This window comes from Trachypithecus francoisi, unplaced genomic scaffold, assembly GCF_009764315.1.
Source record: "Trachypithecus francoisi isolate TF-2019V2 unplaced genomic scaffold, Tfra_2.0 Lachesis_group15, whole genome shotgun sequence".
Classification (NCBI taxonomy): Eukaryota; Metazoa; Chordata; class Mammalia; order Primates; family Cercopithecidae; genus Trachypithecus; species Trachypithecus francoisi.
Genome location: NW_022681460.1, coordinates 36,623,926 through 36,639,731, shown reverse-complemented (window position 1 = coordinate 36,639,731; position 15,806 = coordinate 36,623,926). Strand labels below are relative to the sequence as shown.

At 36.1% G+C, this 15,806-nt stretch overlaps 1 long non-coding RNA gene across 1 annotated transcript; it reads left to right on the top strand.

Moving 5' to 3' along the window:
* Positions 1–1,812: 1,812 nt before the first annotated feature.
* Positions 1,813–13,610, top strand: LOC117098012. Its single transcript, XR_004443138.1, has 3 exons — positions 1,813–1,967; positions 4,772–4,910; positions 13,428–13,610. It is a non-coding gene; the product is annotated as an uncharacterized LOC117098012 (long non-coding RNA).
* Positions 13,611–15,806: the final 2,196 nt, after the last annotated feature.

Here is a 15,806-nt window from a genome sequence, read left to right as displayed (position 1 = left end):
GCATACTTTAAACATTTAAAAAATATTACTTCAGAGAAAACAACTTATGACTTGGCTCTGCATAGATCTCAGCCCCTTGATAAAAATGCAGAAGCAGAGAAGTGCTAAGCATGACTGAGGCTAAATTTTCAACCATCTCATTTGAAATCAGCATTTAAGTGGAATTAGAGAAAATAAAGTGATTAGAGAAAATAGTGATGTCGTCTCCTCCTGCTGGAGAGACCTGTATCTTTCGGAACAGGTCATTTGAAATCAGAGAAAATAAAGTGATGCTTTATTTATTAGCAAATATTTGTTGAGTGTCTACTCTGTTATAGGCAAGGCTTAAAGTGGCAGAAAGAAAGGTGAAAGCAAAAACAGGCAAAAAATGTTGGCCTCATGGAGTATACATTCTGGTGCACACCTATGACGGTGGACTGAGAAGCTACCATGTCAAAACTGCTTGGAGTTTTGTAACGATCCTCCCGGGCTGCATGTCCTTGATGATGTCCAATTATCAGCCTAACACTATGCAGAGATGACTATAAATTTTCAGAAGTAGCCATGGACTTGGAAATACTATAACGAATATTGATATAAACATGAAAGCGAAAAATAAAAACACTTTAAAACACTTGGGCCTATAAAGTGTGGTAAGTATATGACAAAATAAAGACCTGTTGGAATTTTTCTACAATATTAAATTTTCTGTTTTTCTTGAAGAGCAATCAGAAAAGGAGTGGTATAGAAGGCAATGACCCAAAGTTCAGACTCAGAATTTCTTTAAAAATGTCAAAACTCTGAAATATTACATGCTAATGTTGTCAGAGTTCTGTGAAATATGACTATCCCCATTTCCTGGACAAACCATCTAAGAAAGCTCGGGCTTTCTCCTGAGCTAAGTTTTTGGCATAGTCTAATCTATGATGGAAATGGTGATGTTTTGGAAATATACATACAATTTGGCCCAGACTATATTCTGAAAGTGTAACTTCTGCCGTAAAGAAAAGATTTTTAAAAGTTAGCAAGCAGTGTTTGGTTTCCTGTTCGGGGGGTGGGGGGCTGGGGGAGGGATAGCATTAGGAGAAATACCTAATGTAGATGACTGCTTGTTGGGTGCAGCAAACCACCATGGCACGTGTACACCAATGTAACAAACCTACACATTCTGCACATGTACCCCAGAACTTAAAGTGTAATAAAAAAAAGTTAGTAAGCATTTTTTGGGATGCTGTAGCAAAGGTAATCACCTAAATTTGTCCTAGTTAATGGAATACGACCTGAGCAGCACAGTCTTAGAGAATGGGTTTATAAAATAAATTGTAATTTAACAATTATGGTTGAACGGTTTATCAGTTTAAAAAAGACTTATGAGCATATCAGAAAGAGAAGAATTTTCCAGAAAAAAAAAAAAAAGGCCTAAACACTTATCAGAAGACTAACTAAGAAAAAAGAAAAAAGTAATAAGGTGCCTCCATTCTTACTGAGGCTAGATATTTTGGTCCATAATTCATTGGCCAACATCAGATAATTTGGTTCTGGTTGATTTCTAACAGGTTTGAAAGGGTCTAGGTAAAGTCCTATTCTGTGCTCAAGTTTTCCCTGATTGCAGGATCCTAGCCTCCACTTTTAACCACTGCCACCATTAAAGGATAGAGAGAAGGAATCGCTCATGTCTAGTGGCCAGTGGATCCATGCTAAGGTTATTTGACAAGTAGCAACTCAGGACGTGCCAGACAAGGCTACTATTATTCATTGCAGGTAAAGTGCCTGCTGGACACGTCAAAGGCTTTGGAGAAACCATATGAAAGCTGATTTCTTTTTTGCAGGGTTCCTGAGAACTCGCTGCCAAAGCAAAGGAATTCCAGTATCCTAAAAGTAAATCTGTTCCTTAGTGTGCCATTTATGTGCTGGCCAAAGGCCAAGATAGGATAACACTGTTGCAGAACATTAGCCTATAATCAAGAATCATCAGCCTCACAAAGAAGGTCAATATCATGAAAAAGACATTAAAAATTCCATGGAATGCCCCATGAAGCAGATTTAATACGCTAAGCACCTCATAAAACAGACTTAATAGACCAAATATTGAACAAAAAGGAGAAATAACCTTAGGTAAAACAGATATATAAAAATCATAAAGAATATTATGTACAATTACATGCCAATAAACTTGAAATTGTGGGTAAATTTGAGGCAAATAATGAAACGTCCAAGTTGGTTCAAAAGGAAGTAAGAAATTTGAAAAGATTGATAACCGATAAAGAAATTTGAATGTAATAAAAAGGCATTATCTTCAAATAGTTCTAGGCCTAGAGGGTATTACAGGTAAATAGTATCAAAATGTCAAGTAACTGATTTTATTTCTCTTTCCAAACATAGTTCTGCAAATTAAATCAATATATTAAATTAGGCAAAGTGTCCGATTCATTTAGCTATGTAAGTATTACCTTAATCCTTAAACTAGGAAAATAAAATTATATGTAAATTTTAAATAAACATAGGTATAAAATTTTTAATTAACATTAGCTGATCAAAAAGTGCAGGGTACTAACAAAACAAGTCATCGTATTTGAGTAAATTTTACCTTGAAAGTGTAAGGCCAGTTAAATAAAAGAATATCACTCAGTATTTTCCACCACATTAATGGGAGAAAAAAATCACATACTTTTTCATACATGCAGAAAAGTCATTTGAAAAGCTTCAACACTTATTTAGGATAAAAGCTCACACAAACCAAGAATAGACAGGAAATTCCTTAACCTGATAAAAATTGTCACCCAAAAACCTAAAGCAAATGTATAAGGAACTTTAGAAATATCATCTTTAAAGTTTGGAAGAGGGCAACAATTGTTGCCTGTATTGTACAATATATTATAAAAGTCCTGACAACAGTAATATAATAAGCTGTATGGATAGAAAAGACAACATTGTCATTATTACCAGATCATTTGGTAATTTATCTAAAAAAACCAGAAAGGATAAACACAAAAGCTTTTAAAACCAATAATAGACTTCAGCAAGATTATTGGATTGATAAAAGTAGCCCCAAATCCGCAGTACCTCCCCATACCAGCAACAACCAAAGATGATGTAACAGACAAAGTGCAATAAATGTTTGAGAATTAATTTGACATTCTACTAAAGGACAAAATATAACAGCTAGATAAATGGAGAATCACATTATGTTCATAAATTGGCCAACAACACCATGAAGAAGTGAATTTTCTTTAGAAATAGGGAAGGGTTTTTAAAACAAGCCATGAACACAAAAAACAACAAAAAATTTGGATTTATTTTACAATAACAAAGCAGCTCATTTAAAATAAAAATGTTAAATTAACAACTAGAAAATGTTACTAACATAAATAATACAAAGAATCAATATCAATAAAACATAGAATTTCCAATAAAATTTTTAAAAGTAAGCCAAAAATATGGTGAAATGATATGAACAATCACAGAAGACAATATTAGAATGACAATAAGCATATGAAAAGTTTTTAAAATTAAAAGTAATTTTTAATAATTTATCTAAGATACTTAGCAATATTTAATTTAATATTAAATTAGACAACTTAAAAAACCCAATGGCATATCTTTTCTCACCTATCAGATTAGCAAAAATAATAAAATCTAATGCTATTATGTGTTGGCAAGACTATTAGGCGCTGATTCTCAGACATTTCTGCACATGGGAATCACCTGGAGATCTTTTTTTTTTTTTTTTTTTTTTTTTTTTTTGAGAGAGAGAGTCTCGCTCTGTCACCCAGGCTGGAGTGCAGTGGCGGGATCTCAGCTCACTTCAAGCTCCGCCTCCCGGGTTTATGCCATTCTCCTGCCTCCGCCTCCCGAGTAGCTAGGACTACAGGGGCCCGCCACCACGCCCGGCTAGCGTTTTGTATTTTTTTAGTAGAGACAGAGTTTCACCGTGTTAGCCAGGATGGGCTCGATCTCCTGACCTCGTGATCCGCCCGTCTCGGCCTCCCAAAGTGCTGGCATTACAGGCTTGAGCCACCGCGCCCGGCCACCTGCAGATCTTAAACATATCCTAATGTCTGGCTCCCCAGCATTCTGATTTACTTGGTATGGACTTTAAAACTGCCTATGATTTAGGCTTGATCAGAGAAATACCATGATATGCTATATAATTTCTAATTTTCAAAGGGATGTTAGATAGAATATTAAATTGTGAATCCTATGGGAACACTGGTACTACTAAATGGAAGTTGCATAAAAAAATTGGAAAAATTTTTAGCAATAATGCCCAAAGAAAGAAGGACTTTCTTTACTTGGTTGAAAGCTAATATCACTGGAAGTGTTCAAGAACATGTTGCATAGTAACTTGGTAGGGTTTGCAGAGCAAAATTCAGGTTATTAGACTGGTAGTTAAAACAGATGACCTTAAAATTGTACTTATAAATGTGACACTTGAAACGCTGGTTACAGTCCAAGCTGAATCTCCTTTTCACCTCTCTCCTCGCTTCCTTTTGTTTTCAAGAATTCCTCACTCAGTCTCTGCCTTGGAGGACAAATAAGGCATAACCCAGAAGGTGGCTGTGTGTTCTCAACTCTTGTTTCTATATGATTGTCGTTGTCAATAATTAAGGAGTGAGATGGAAAATAGAAATATCACACCGATCAGAGTATGCTTAACAAAATACTTTCGATCTTGGAAAAGAGTGGGGATTTTTCTCTATCTTTGTGGATGACACTACTGTCAGTCCATTTGGGTTGGTATAATAGAAGACTATAAGGTGGCTTATAAAAAGCAGAAATTTATTTCCCACAGTTCCAACGCTTGAATAGTCCAAGATCAAATCGCCAGATTGAGTGTCTGGAGGGGACTCTCTGCTGCATAGATGACGCCTTCCATGTGTCCTCACAGAGCTGAAGGATCAAATAAGCTCCCTCAGGCCTCTTTTATGAAGGTATGAATCCCATTCATGAGAGTGGAGTCCTCATGACTGTTCATCTCCCCAAGGCCCATCTCCTAATACAACTGCATTGGGGATTAGGTTTCAACATATGAATTTTGGGGAAACACAAACATTCAGTCTATGGCAACTACGCTCCTGCTTCAGAGATCACGCCTCTTCCTGAAGGTGATTATTTGGCTCTTTAGAACCTTTGGAACACTGGAGCACAGTCTTGTACAGTACCCGAAGTTTGACAATGTGTACATAAAAAAAGGCATACATTTATGACACTTAAGTTTTTTACTAAGAACAAAGATAAATAAACCCTCTGATACTATACACTGGAACTCTTACTTGGAGTCTGGCACAAATGGAATTTTCAAAGCAAATAATCATATAACACCGTTCAAACAACTTCTCTGTATTATAGCTATGGACATACATACACATATACATATATGTATGTATATATTATATATAATAATAACTTTTGTATTAAGAACATGGACTATTACCTATAACATTTAGTTTTTAAAAATAGGCTAAATTCTATCCACATGTATGCATGTATATTAACATATCCTGCACATATAAATTGCATGTACATAATTTACTCTAGTAGGTTATAAAAGCAATTATTGACAGGAAAAATAGGATATCTGTGACCATCAGAGGAAAACTCCTCAAGCTCTTGAAACAGGTTACTAAGCAGTAGACTAGATAGTATAGCCGATTTGTTACTTTTGACTATTGTCTTGACTATTCATCTATGCGCTCAGTCCTAATATCTAGTTTTCCTAAGTTCTTATTGTCCTTATTTTTAAAGAAATTTGTCCCGTGTTCTTGGCTAGGTGGATACGAGGAGAAGGAGGACTAATTTAAGAATTATCATTCATTGTGAATTATGATGTGCTAGGCATTGTGCAAAATACCTGCATGAATTTTCTTACTGAGGCCACAAAACACATCTATCAGATGTTCCAATTACATTTCTTTTACAAAAGAGGAAATTGAAACTATACAGCGATTAAATAATTTGCCCAAGATTACATACTGTGAGATAGAACTGTGATTTGAATTCAGAGCATCTGACTTTGCCATGGGTGTATGGGTGTATAGAAGCTTGTTAAACCCTGGTAGAAGAGAAATTTTTTACAAGTTCATATTACATATAAAGAGAGCTAGGGCTAGGTATCTGTCAAAACAAATCAGTTTTATGTGAAAATCCTTTATAAAGAAGTTTTTTATTTAATACCATAAAATAACCAGCAGTGACAAAAATGTGAAATAAAATATTGAAAGACATCATAAATTTAAAATACTTTAATTTATAATTTGTAGCTAATAATATTTAGTCTACATAAAATTGACCTGTGCACATTTTTAAGACAGGAGCATTGTGTGTAAAATAACCGTAGGTGATATCTTTAAAACTTGAAGAAGAAACTCTCCTGTGTGTTGTGACATTACTCATTATTTACTATCAAATTGTACTGCTAAATCCAAACAAATTTTGATAAATTTATACCTAACCTCCTTATAGAAATATATCATAACTAGTTCAAATGATGTTAAGATTTTAAAGTAATTAAATGCAATTCATTAAAATATTTAATGGTAGTTATTCCTTAATATTAAATAATATTTCCATCCAGTAATTTCAGATTAATAAGGATTTATTATATCTATTTCAATCAGTGCCTATAATTTATACTACTTTTGAAGAAATACTGGCATTAGTTAAGATGTTTCAATAGTAGGGTAAAATAAATGTTCATTTTCCTTTTAATATCATTCATTTTTAATAGTAGAAAGTAATGTTACAGTATTTATTTTCAGTTTTATATTCAAATTGATTGTAGGTCCAAGCACCTGAGTATTTGTCCAAGTGCCTAGTATTTGTAAACTCTATATTATACAGAAGTTTCAAAAATTGGAGCATATTGTTCTCCTACCATCTGGGGGATTCTGTTTTACAGAAAAGTAATAACTTGCTTGAACAAAATTACTAATGCCATTTGCAATGATGTTCTTGTTATGTTATAACCCTGACACCAAAAGCAATAGTTCGGGCTAAAGCACAGCATAGGTGCTTGCTCTCAGCCTGATCAAAGAAGCTTAATTATGACCTCCAGATAAAGGTACTGCCATTAAGCCATTGAATTATCACAGATAAGGCTGAGTCTTCGTTACTGTCTGATGATAAATCACAGCTAACAACAGCAAAGAAGTTAGAGCTCACACAGCTAATCCTTCGGAGATTTTGAATGGGCTAGTTTTCCTACTGTTTTGCATCTATTTATATTGCACTCAGAACCCCCAAATGGTCTCTGCTTATCTCCAGCTTTAGATAATTTATGCTTTTTGGTGTGTCACCTCACCGCTGAAGCTGTTATCAGGAATGAGAAGGTTTAGGAAATCGGATCCACTGAAATGCTAATCCTCCTGCCAATTACTACACAAAAACAAGTTTTCTTCACTGATTTGCTTTTGTTTATTTGATACTGCAAATGTGGATTTTATGATTACAGTTTAGGACAATTGTTTAGCTCCAAAACAAAATAAGCATTTAATTTGACTAGCTTTCTCTTTTCACAAGAGTGGTTGGGCAATTTACACTGATTCAAATGGCCAGATGGTTTCCTCTCTGTTTGTCACTGACTAAATAGATGTGTAAATATTTTTATTTTCATAGAGGGCTGGTCTTGAGAAGAGAATTTGTTGAAGCCCCCCTCGATGGTGGGCTCCTGCTCCAAGATGCACTCATCCTAATTTAGATTCTTCGATATAAAGAATATTCTATGTGAAACTTTCACATGGAAATATGATGCCTGTCTTGGAAAGTCATTAAGATAATTTTTTTCATCCCTTAGTGCTGTCCAAGTTTTATGAAATCTTATCTCTGAGACTTTTATGAGGTTGTTTGACTAGTAGTTAAATGTATTACTTTTCAGTGATATCAAACATTCCTAAGTGAGTAACTATCAAGCCCATAAAATTCTCCTGTGCTTATTAGCATAGTATAATGAAAATTTGAAATGCAAGGTTGGATTGTACTTTTAAACAGGCAAATTAAACTCATACCTAGCTGTATTTTCCGATTTATTTTTTCTCAATAAGATCTCTAAGTTTTCAAGATTTGGAAAGGATGAGGTCACCCAATTGTCATGATTGATCACCAATTATTCAAGTCTTCTTGTGTTGACTATTGATGCCAGTTATTGAGATAGTAATCTTCAAAGTGATAAAGGAAGTTACAAAATTAATTCAACCTCGAGATTCCATTACACTTAATGTCAGCTAATAGAACATTTGATATTTTTAATCCTAGTTAAAGGCTTTCTTGCTAAGCTAATGCTGATGGCAGAAATGATGGAAAAGAAAAATATCTAACATTATAATTCTGCAATTCTTTTTTTCTCTGTATATTTCAGTGTAAAGCATTTATGTAGGTGGCTTCCCAGATGGCTCCTTGATTCTTCTATAGAAATGTAAGATAGGTGTCTGTATTTTAACTTCAAAATGAAATGCTCAAAAGACTTCTTTCGACATATGTGAAAGTTTCTTCTCTTCAAAGACTGCTTTCTGTATTTTAAACGTGTATTTAGAAAACCTTCTTAACTTTTTTTCCTAAGGCAACATAATTAATAATATATATTGATTACTAGATACATGCCATTCCAAGAGCTACTTAAAACTGAATTTCAGGTGAGATGTAATATATTAGCAGATATTGTGAAGCTAAATATCAAATCACTAACCACCTGATATACTTCATTGTTTGTTTTATATTTATCAGTAGGCACATTCCTTTTGAAAGAGCAAGTTCTGTTTTTATTTTTTTATTTTGTTTTATTTTTATTATTTTCTTTAACAGCATGTTTAGATATCAATTTCAAATTTCTCAGGTGCTAACACACTCCTATTATTGAATTTTACCTGGTTTTACTGTATCCAGGCCTAAGGTAATATAATTCATTACTCTTAGAGTAAATACAGAGAAATAATTAAGCAGAGTTCTCAGATGTTTTGCTTCTCCATACCTGGAATGAAACTTACAAAGAGATGGAAGGGCAGAGCACTCATCACTTTATGGCACAAGTAATTGTGGTGTCAACAGAAAATCAGTATTTGACTTTGGAAATAAAAATATCTGCCACCTTATTTGGCTTTCATGTGCAAGGGTTTGAAATTAACCGACATTAGGGCATTAAGGAGTGTATGCATATGTTTATTCATCTCAATTCAATTATCTCTAACATTGAAAACACTTTTAGTAATTTTATGTATCACAGCTCTTAACCAACTGCTCTATGCCAGAGTCCTAGTGGATATCATTCCCTTCATTGAGCATAAAACCAAAACAAACAAACAAACAAACAAACAAAATATGAAATAAACAAATGAAAACAGAATAATCTGCCTGCTTGCTGATAACAATGATTATTTTTTACAAGAATGAGAAACAAACTTAATAAAATAAATTCAGCTTAAAGGAGTTAACACAATCCCAAGTTGTGCAATTTGGGAGATTATTCTTAGTTTTTTTGTTTGTTTGTAAAGGATTGCTTTCTTGTACTACCTTTGCTCTCAGTCACCATATTCTCTCTCTTCATCTTTCATCTAAAGCTGTTTTATTTTCCCCTCTCTGATACCTTTTCTTCTGCCCTTCTATTTCCCAGAGATGTGGATTTTCAAACTGCCTTGTTTTGTTAACATTTCAAATATAGACCTCATGGTACAGATGCCGCAAAGTGCTTTAGATGTGAAATTTGTTCCTTATGCAATAGTAAAGTCTTAAGTATATAAAGTAAAACGTGATCTTAATATAAGAAAAGCTAAGCATTCAAGATTTAAAAATTATTTTTCTGCAAGGATGTGCTGCCATTATTATCCAACCTAGCAAAGTTATTAAACTATTCTTAGACAAATTTCTGTCAGCTGAAAGAGTAAGAGAAAGGGAGGAAGAGAATAGAAGAGGAAAGGAGAAGAGCGGCTTGTCTGTAAAGGAAAAGCATGGAATTTGAATATTCTATTTCACATGACCTAGATGAATAAGTCAGACAGTTATTTACCATTAAATAATACACATAACTACCTACATGGAAATTTTTCTCTACCTCAAGTTTGGATCCCTTAAGATCAATGAAAAGATTATTGGAAACTCTTTATTGATCTCTCACATTTCTAAATTCTCAACACATTTAATGTTCAAATTACATAATTGAGGATTGGCTATATATTATTTACATTATCACTCTTTAATTGTTTCATATATGTGGATTTTTTTCTTCCCAAATAGATTCTAATTTTCTTGAACATGGGAATGCATCTTATTTTTTAAATATATTCATTGCACCGAGAATAGCTGTTGGTCCATAGACCTAGGCTATTGATATATATTTAGGGATTTATTAAGATAGAGAGATCATAGGGGAAGATCAGTCTAGAGCTGCTCAAAGGTGCTGTGCACAAGATACTCTGAGAGGTTGTGCTCAAGAATGATGTGTGTTTGTAAGAGGAATCTGACAGAGATAACAATAAAAAGCATAAACTTTTATTTATTTGATAGGCCAAGTGAGTCCATAGCCAGGCAGTTTGACAAGTCACTGTCAAACTGTTTAGTGTACATAACTCTTAGGGTTATCTGCTCAATTTAAAGCGACTGCCACAGGCACTAGAGATAATATTACAGAATTTGGATTGGACACTTATTTATTATTTCTTCATAGGTACTTTTAGCAGTTTAAGATACTGTTGTCTACGTCATGCAAAAAAATATGTAACTATTTGCGTAGAGAGACCTTTAAAACTATATTTAGACCAAGAGAAATGGGGGCAGAATTTTTGACATTAGCCACAGACAATGAGGATTTTTGTCATAAGTGTTTGTACCCAGTTCTTAGAGTTGCAATAATCATAAAGTCAAACAAAGCCAAATGACCACATGTTGTGGTTTCAGTTAAGCAAATAACTCAGGAAAGCATGGAAATCACCAGATATCTATGTAAACTTGTGGTTTGTTTCCTGGTTTATGCATGTGTACTCATGTGAGCTATTGACCCTGTTTTATAAAAGCCTGCTGGGAAAAAACACAAGTGGCTTTGGGTATTTTATTAGATTTTTTTCAGAGGAAAAAAGTCCAAACCTCTTATAAACTTTGCTGATCTCTAAATCTGTGAAAAATATTAGAATACCCTAGAGCAAAATTGAAAGTCTTTGTGTTTGTGTGTGTGTGTGTGTGTGTGTGTGTGTGTGTTGTCCTATTTTTTAATAGGGAAATCACAAAAGCAAAGACATTTCTTTGTATTTCAAATGAATGTTTGGTGTGGAGACAGGGGTATTTCTCTGGAGATTCTATTTCTCTTTCCCAGTCACTCTCACATTTATGTGCAGGAGATTCCAAGTTAAAGAGCAACCTTGAGTAAAGGAAAGGACAAAAGAAGATACCAAAACTCAAGACACAACCTGGGAGAAAAGGAGACAGGAAGATGCAGCTACTTTGATTGAAGATTGTAGCTGAGGGGGACTTTAGAAATCTGATACTCTCATTCTGCAATGAAAGAAAGGGAGGCCCAGAACCTTTAAGTAACTTAAACATACTCACACAAGTAATTAATTAATGGCCAATATGGAACTGGATCTCCTTTTCCTAGTTCCTACTTCTAAGTCATTTCCCCTAAATCAAAACGTCTTTTTTGTAAGTGACGTGTAAGGGAGAAGACAAGTCATACAGTTTAAAATATCTTCTAGGCTTTTAAACTGCTCACGCACACCTGAGCTTTGCCTATTCTTGTCACTACTTAAGGCAAATCCCCATTCCAATGTTCAAGTCCTATAATTCACTATAACTTAAAGTTGAACCACAGGCTACACAGCTAAATATGGTATATTGGTAACTGATTGAGTGGCTATAGATTGCCTGGGAAAGTAAAACTAACTCCTATTTACCTCTAATGAAATAAGAAACAGACTGTTGCGTGTTGTGTAAACCACCCTGTAGTGGGCCCTGTGTTTTCATGATTTGTGAGTAGGTATTTAGTCCTGTTTTTTGAGCAAGCCCAGGGAAGGTGATGTCGGGAGGACGGCGTGGTGTTGGTAGTGAGGGCCTGCCTGAGATCAAGTTGAATGAACTTGTTCTTCCTGCTTTTGTGTTCCAAAAGTTTGTGGCAGTGCACTGAAAATATGAAATTCCTTGAGATAAAGAGCAAAGAGAACATGTAAAAACAAACAAACAAACCTGACAAGGTTGTGTAATAGTTTGGAAAAAAGCACATAGTAAAATATTTGTACAGCATACCTGGTCCATTTTGGAGGAGATGGGATGTTGTAATGAGCACTTGTCTCTTACTGAACTGAGTGAAGAATAGCTAACCGAGTCACCATATTTTATATATTCAGTATTTTAGGAGCATATTCTCAAAGACAACAGGAAGTCAAAAGCTTGTAATTATTCATTTTTTGTGCCTTTAATGTGTGATATTGCTGCATGCTTCTTTTTTTTTTTTTTTTTTTTTTTGAGGCGAAGTCTCGCTCTGTCGCCCGGACTGGAGTGCAGTGGCCAGATCTCAGCTCACTGCAAGCTCTGCCTCCCAGGTTCATGCCATTCTCCTGCCTCAGCCTCCCGAGTAGCTGGGACTACAGGCGCCCGCCACCTCGCCCGGCTAGTTTTTGCATTTTTAGTAGAGACGGGGTTTCACCGTGTTAGCCAGGATGGTCTCGATCTCCTGACCTCGTGATCCGCCCGTCTCGGCCTCCCAAAGTGCTGGGATTACAGGCTTGAGCCACCGCGCCCGGCCGCTTCTTTTTTATCTTTATAGCAAATGAAGGAGAATTGCAAAACAGAGCTGCCTCCCCTTGTCCCTGTGAGAACTCAGGCAAAAGAGCATGGTTCCTGCTGTGCAGCATTGTTAGCTGTGCCTGCAAGTGCTGGCTAGAATATAACTAACTAAACCTACAGACAGGAAAAAAGAAACAGCATTGCACTTAACATGCTGTTTTACTTCGGTTTTAAGTTTGCAAATGATTTTTATTTAATTGTCAATATGGAGGAAACCTAAACAGATCTCAAAGGAAAAAGCACTATTAAAAAAAGGTTCCCTTTTACTCTCTGCCAAACAGATACAAATTAAACATGGTAGTTACATGGGACCAATAGGAAAGCACTCACTCACTCATTCACTCAGTTATTCATTTGCCTACTGTCTATTTGATAGTCTACACATTAGATCTTACTCTAAAGTGAGATCCTATGAGTTTAACACCAGTATTAAGAGACATGTAAAAGAAGTTCATACGTTTTATGTCTTTTGCCAAAAAGACATGTAAAGTAATGGGACATAGACTATTATTTCTATCAAGAGCACATTTTCCTCTACTACTCTAAGACAAATCCCTAATCTTTCATGATGCATCATTGAAAAATGGCAAGTTGGGGGAAAGGGGACATTCAATAAACACCTGTAATGCAGTCTTACTCCTTTTTTGTTATTTGGCTGCTGACAGCTTTCAACATCCACTCCTTTCTAGGCTCACTTCTGGGAAAATCCATAAGAAGGCTCTTATGCTCCTTGCCCTGTGCCAGTGGGCCATCCAAACCACCAAGCCCTGCCTGTGCTCGGGAACCTTCACCCTGAACCCACCCACTAAACACAACTAGTTCTCAAATCAATTGCTCTTTCTCACTCTCTTAAGGCATTTTCAGACTTGGTTGGGAGCTACCATGTCCTCTCTAGAAGACCTCATTGTATGAGTAATAAACTTTTTCATACCCTCTTGGTGCATGTATGGTGTCATCTGTTTCAATATCTAAACTAAATTTTGGGTCAAGAGTTGATCCTCCTACCTCCTTGGGGCAATCACAATATAGTACCAAATACATGCAGGCATCTATAGAAGGATCAGATGAACTATCAAATGTAATATCACCAAAAAACAAAGAAGTAGGCAAACCACCGATGAAAGGGCAGACTTCATATGACCAAGTAAATTGCAGTTTCCATTCAAATTTTTGTCTAATCCCAAAATCCACACAATTTTTTTTTTTTTTTTTTTTTACAAAATGTGTCAGATTGTTTTTAGCTATAAGTAGCAGAGGACTCACAATGTTCAAGTAATAAGCAGTTAGATAGTTCACAAAGGAGAATGGAACCAACATTGGTCGATTCAAGAAGCAGTTGAGGAGACACGATGATATTCATTGAATAAGTGGATATTTCCCATTGTATACCTATTTTTTTAAATCAATGAGGAAAAGTTTTCCAGTCTTACTCCTGAAAAAAATGTTTTCCGGAAGCCCCTAAACATATTTCCGCCTCAGGACTGGAGCCACATTTGCAAACCTCAGTCAGACACTGGTAAGAGGATTGATATCACCCTCGCTAATTTATATTAGGCATGATTTGTCCTGGGAAAAGGAGTAGTCTTCTATGAGCATACGAAAGGCAAAAAATGCCGGGCGTGGTGGCTCATGCCTGTAATCCCAGCACTTTGGGAGGCCGAGACGGGCGGATCACGAGGTCAGGAGATCGAGACCATCCTGGCTAACACGGTGAAACCCCGTCTCTACTAAAAATACAAAAAAATTAGCCGGGCGTGGTGGCGGGCTCCTGTGGTCCCAGCTACTCGGGAGGCTGAGGTGGGAGAATGGCTTGAACCCGGGAGGCGGAGCTTGCAGTGAGCCAAGATCGCGCCACTGCACTCCAACCTGGGTGAGAGCGAGACTCTGTCTCAAAAACAAACAAATGAACAAACAAATTTAAAGAAGAAGAAGGAGAAGGAGAAGAAGAAGGGAGCAACCTAAAGATCACCCCCTCCATCCCCAGTTTCTCAATTGCAAGCTATTTGTTGCTTCTGAGTCTGGTAGCTGCCAAAGCGTCTATGTGACCGGGGGTGGATGAAATCCCTGATTCTTAGGTTCTTCCCATGTGGGCTACTCAATTAAAGAGTGACTAGCTGGGTGTGGTAGCGCGTGCCTATAGTCCCAGCTACTCGGGAGACTGAGGCAGGAGAATCGCTTGAACCCGGGAGATGGAGGTTGCAGTGAGCTGAGATTGCGCCACTGCACTCCAGCCTGGCGACAGAGCACGAACCCACAAAAAAAAAAAAAAAAAAAAAGTGACATAAAAGAGGAATGAGCAGATAAGTGGTAAATCCTGGGAAGATCTTGGTGTTTGGGAAGGTATAAACTATTTCACAAAAGGAGGTACATAATCGTTTATTTTAGTGACCCTAATCAACTTGATTCACTGGAGACCAGGATAGGACTAGTTATTCACTAAGTCGTCCCTGATTCTGAGGCTAGGAGATTGCAGAAAAAATAGAAAACAGAGTGGTCTTTCTGAGTATATCAAGAAGAGGCTGTTAGCTTGCCATTCAAGACAGGAAGCCAGAGTGAGATAACCCTTTTGACTTTCATCCTCTAGAGAGTCTCTGCCCTAAATAAATTTCAGCCACCAGAAGTCAGCTGCATGTGCCACTTAAGAAAATAACTGCCCATTTAAGGGGCCATAGTAGTAAGAAAGAAAAAGATCAGGTTGCAATTCAGGATATATGCCCAGGGAAAAATGAGCAACTGAATTTTTAAAAATAAAGAAGGAAGAGAGGCAGGAAGGAAAAAAGAATATATTGAAAGATGTGCAAATCACACACACACACACACACACACACACACACACCCCACATTACTGGTTTTGGAACTAACATTAAATAGATGTTTTAGAGGGGAAAACAGTTACTATTGAAATTAGAATTTATGACTCAGTGATTTAAGCACAAGAAATACTGAAAGCACAGAAAAGAAAGAGAAAGAGAAATCATGAAGAAAAAAGAAACTGTGAGAATGGCTCTAAGAAAAAGAACAGCCAAAAGGTGATTTAAAGGAGGAAAAAGGAGTAAATGGGAGAGAGG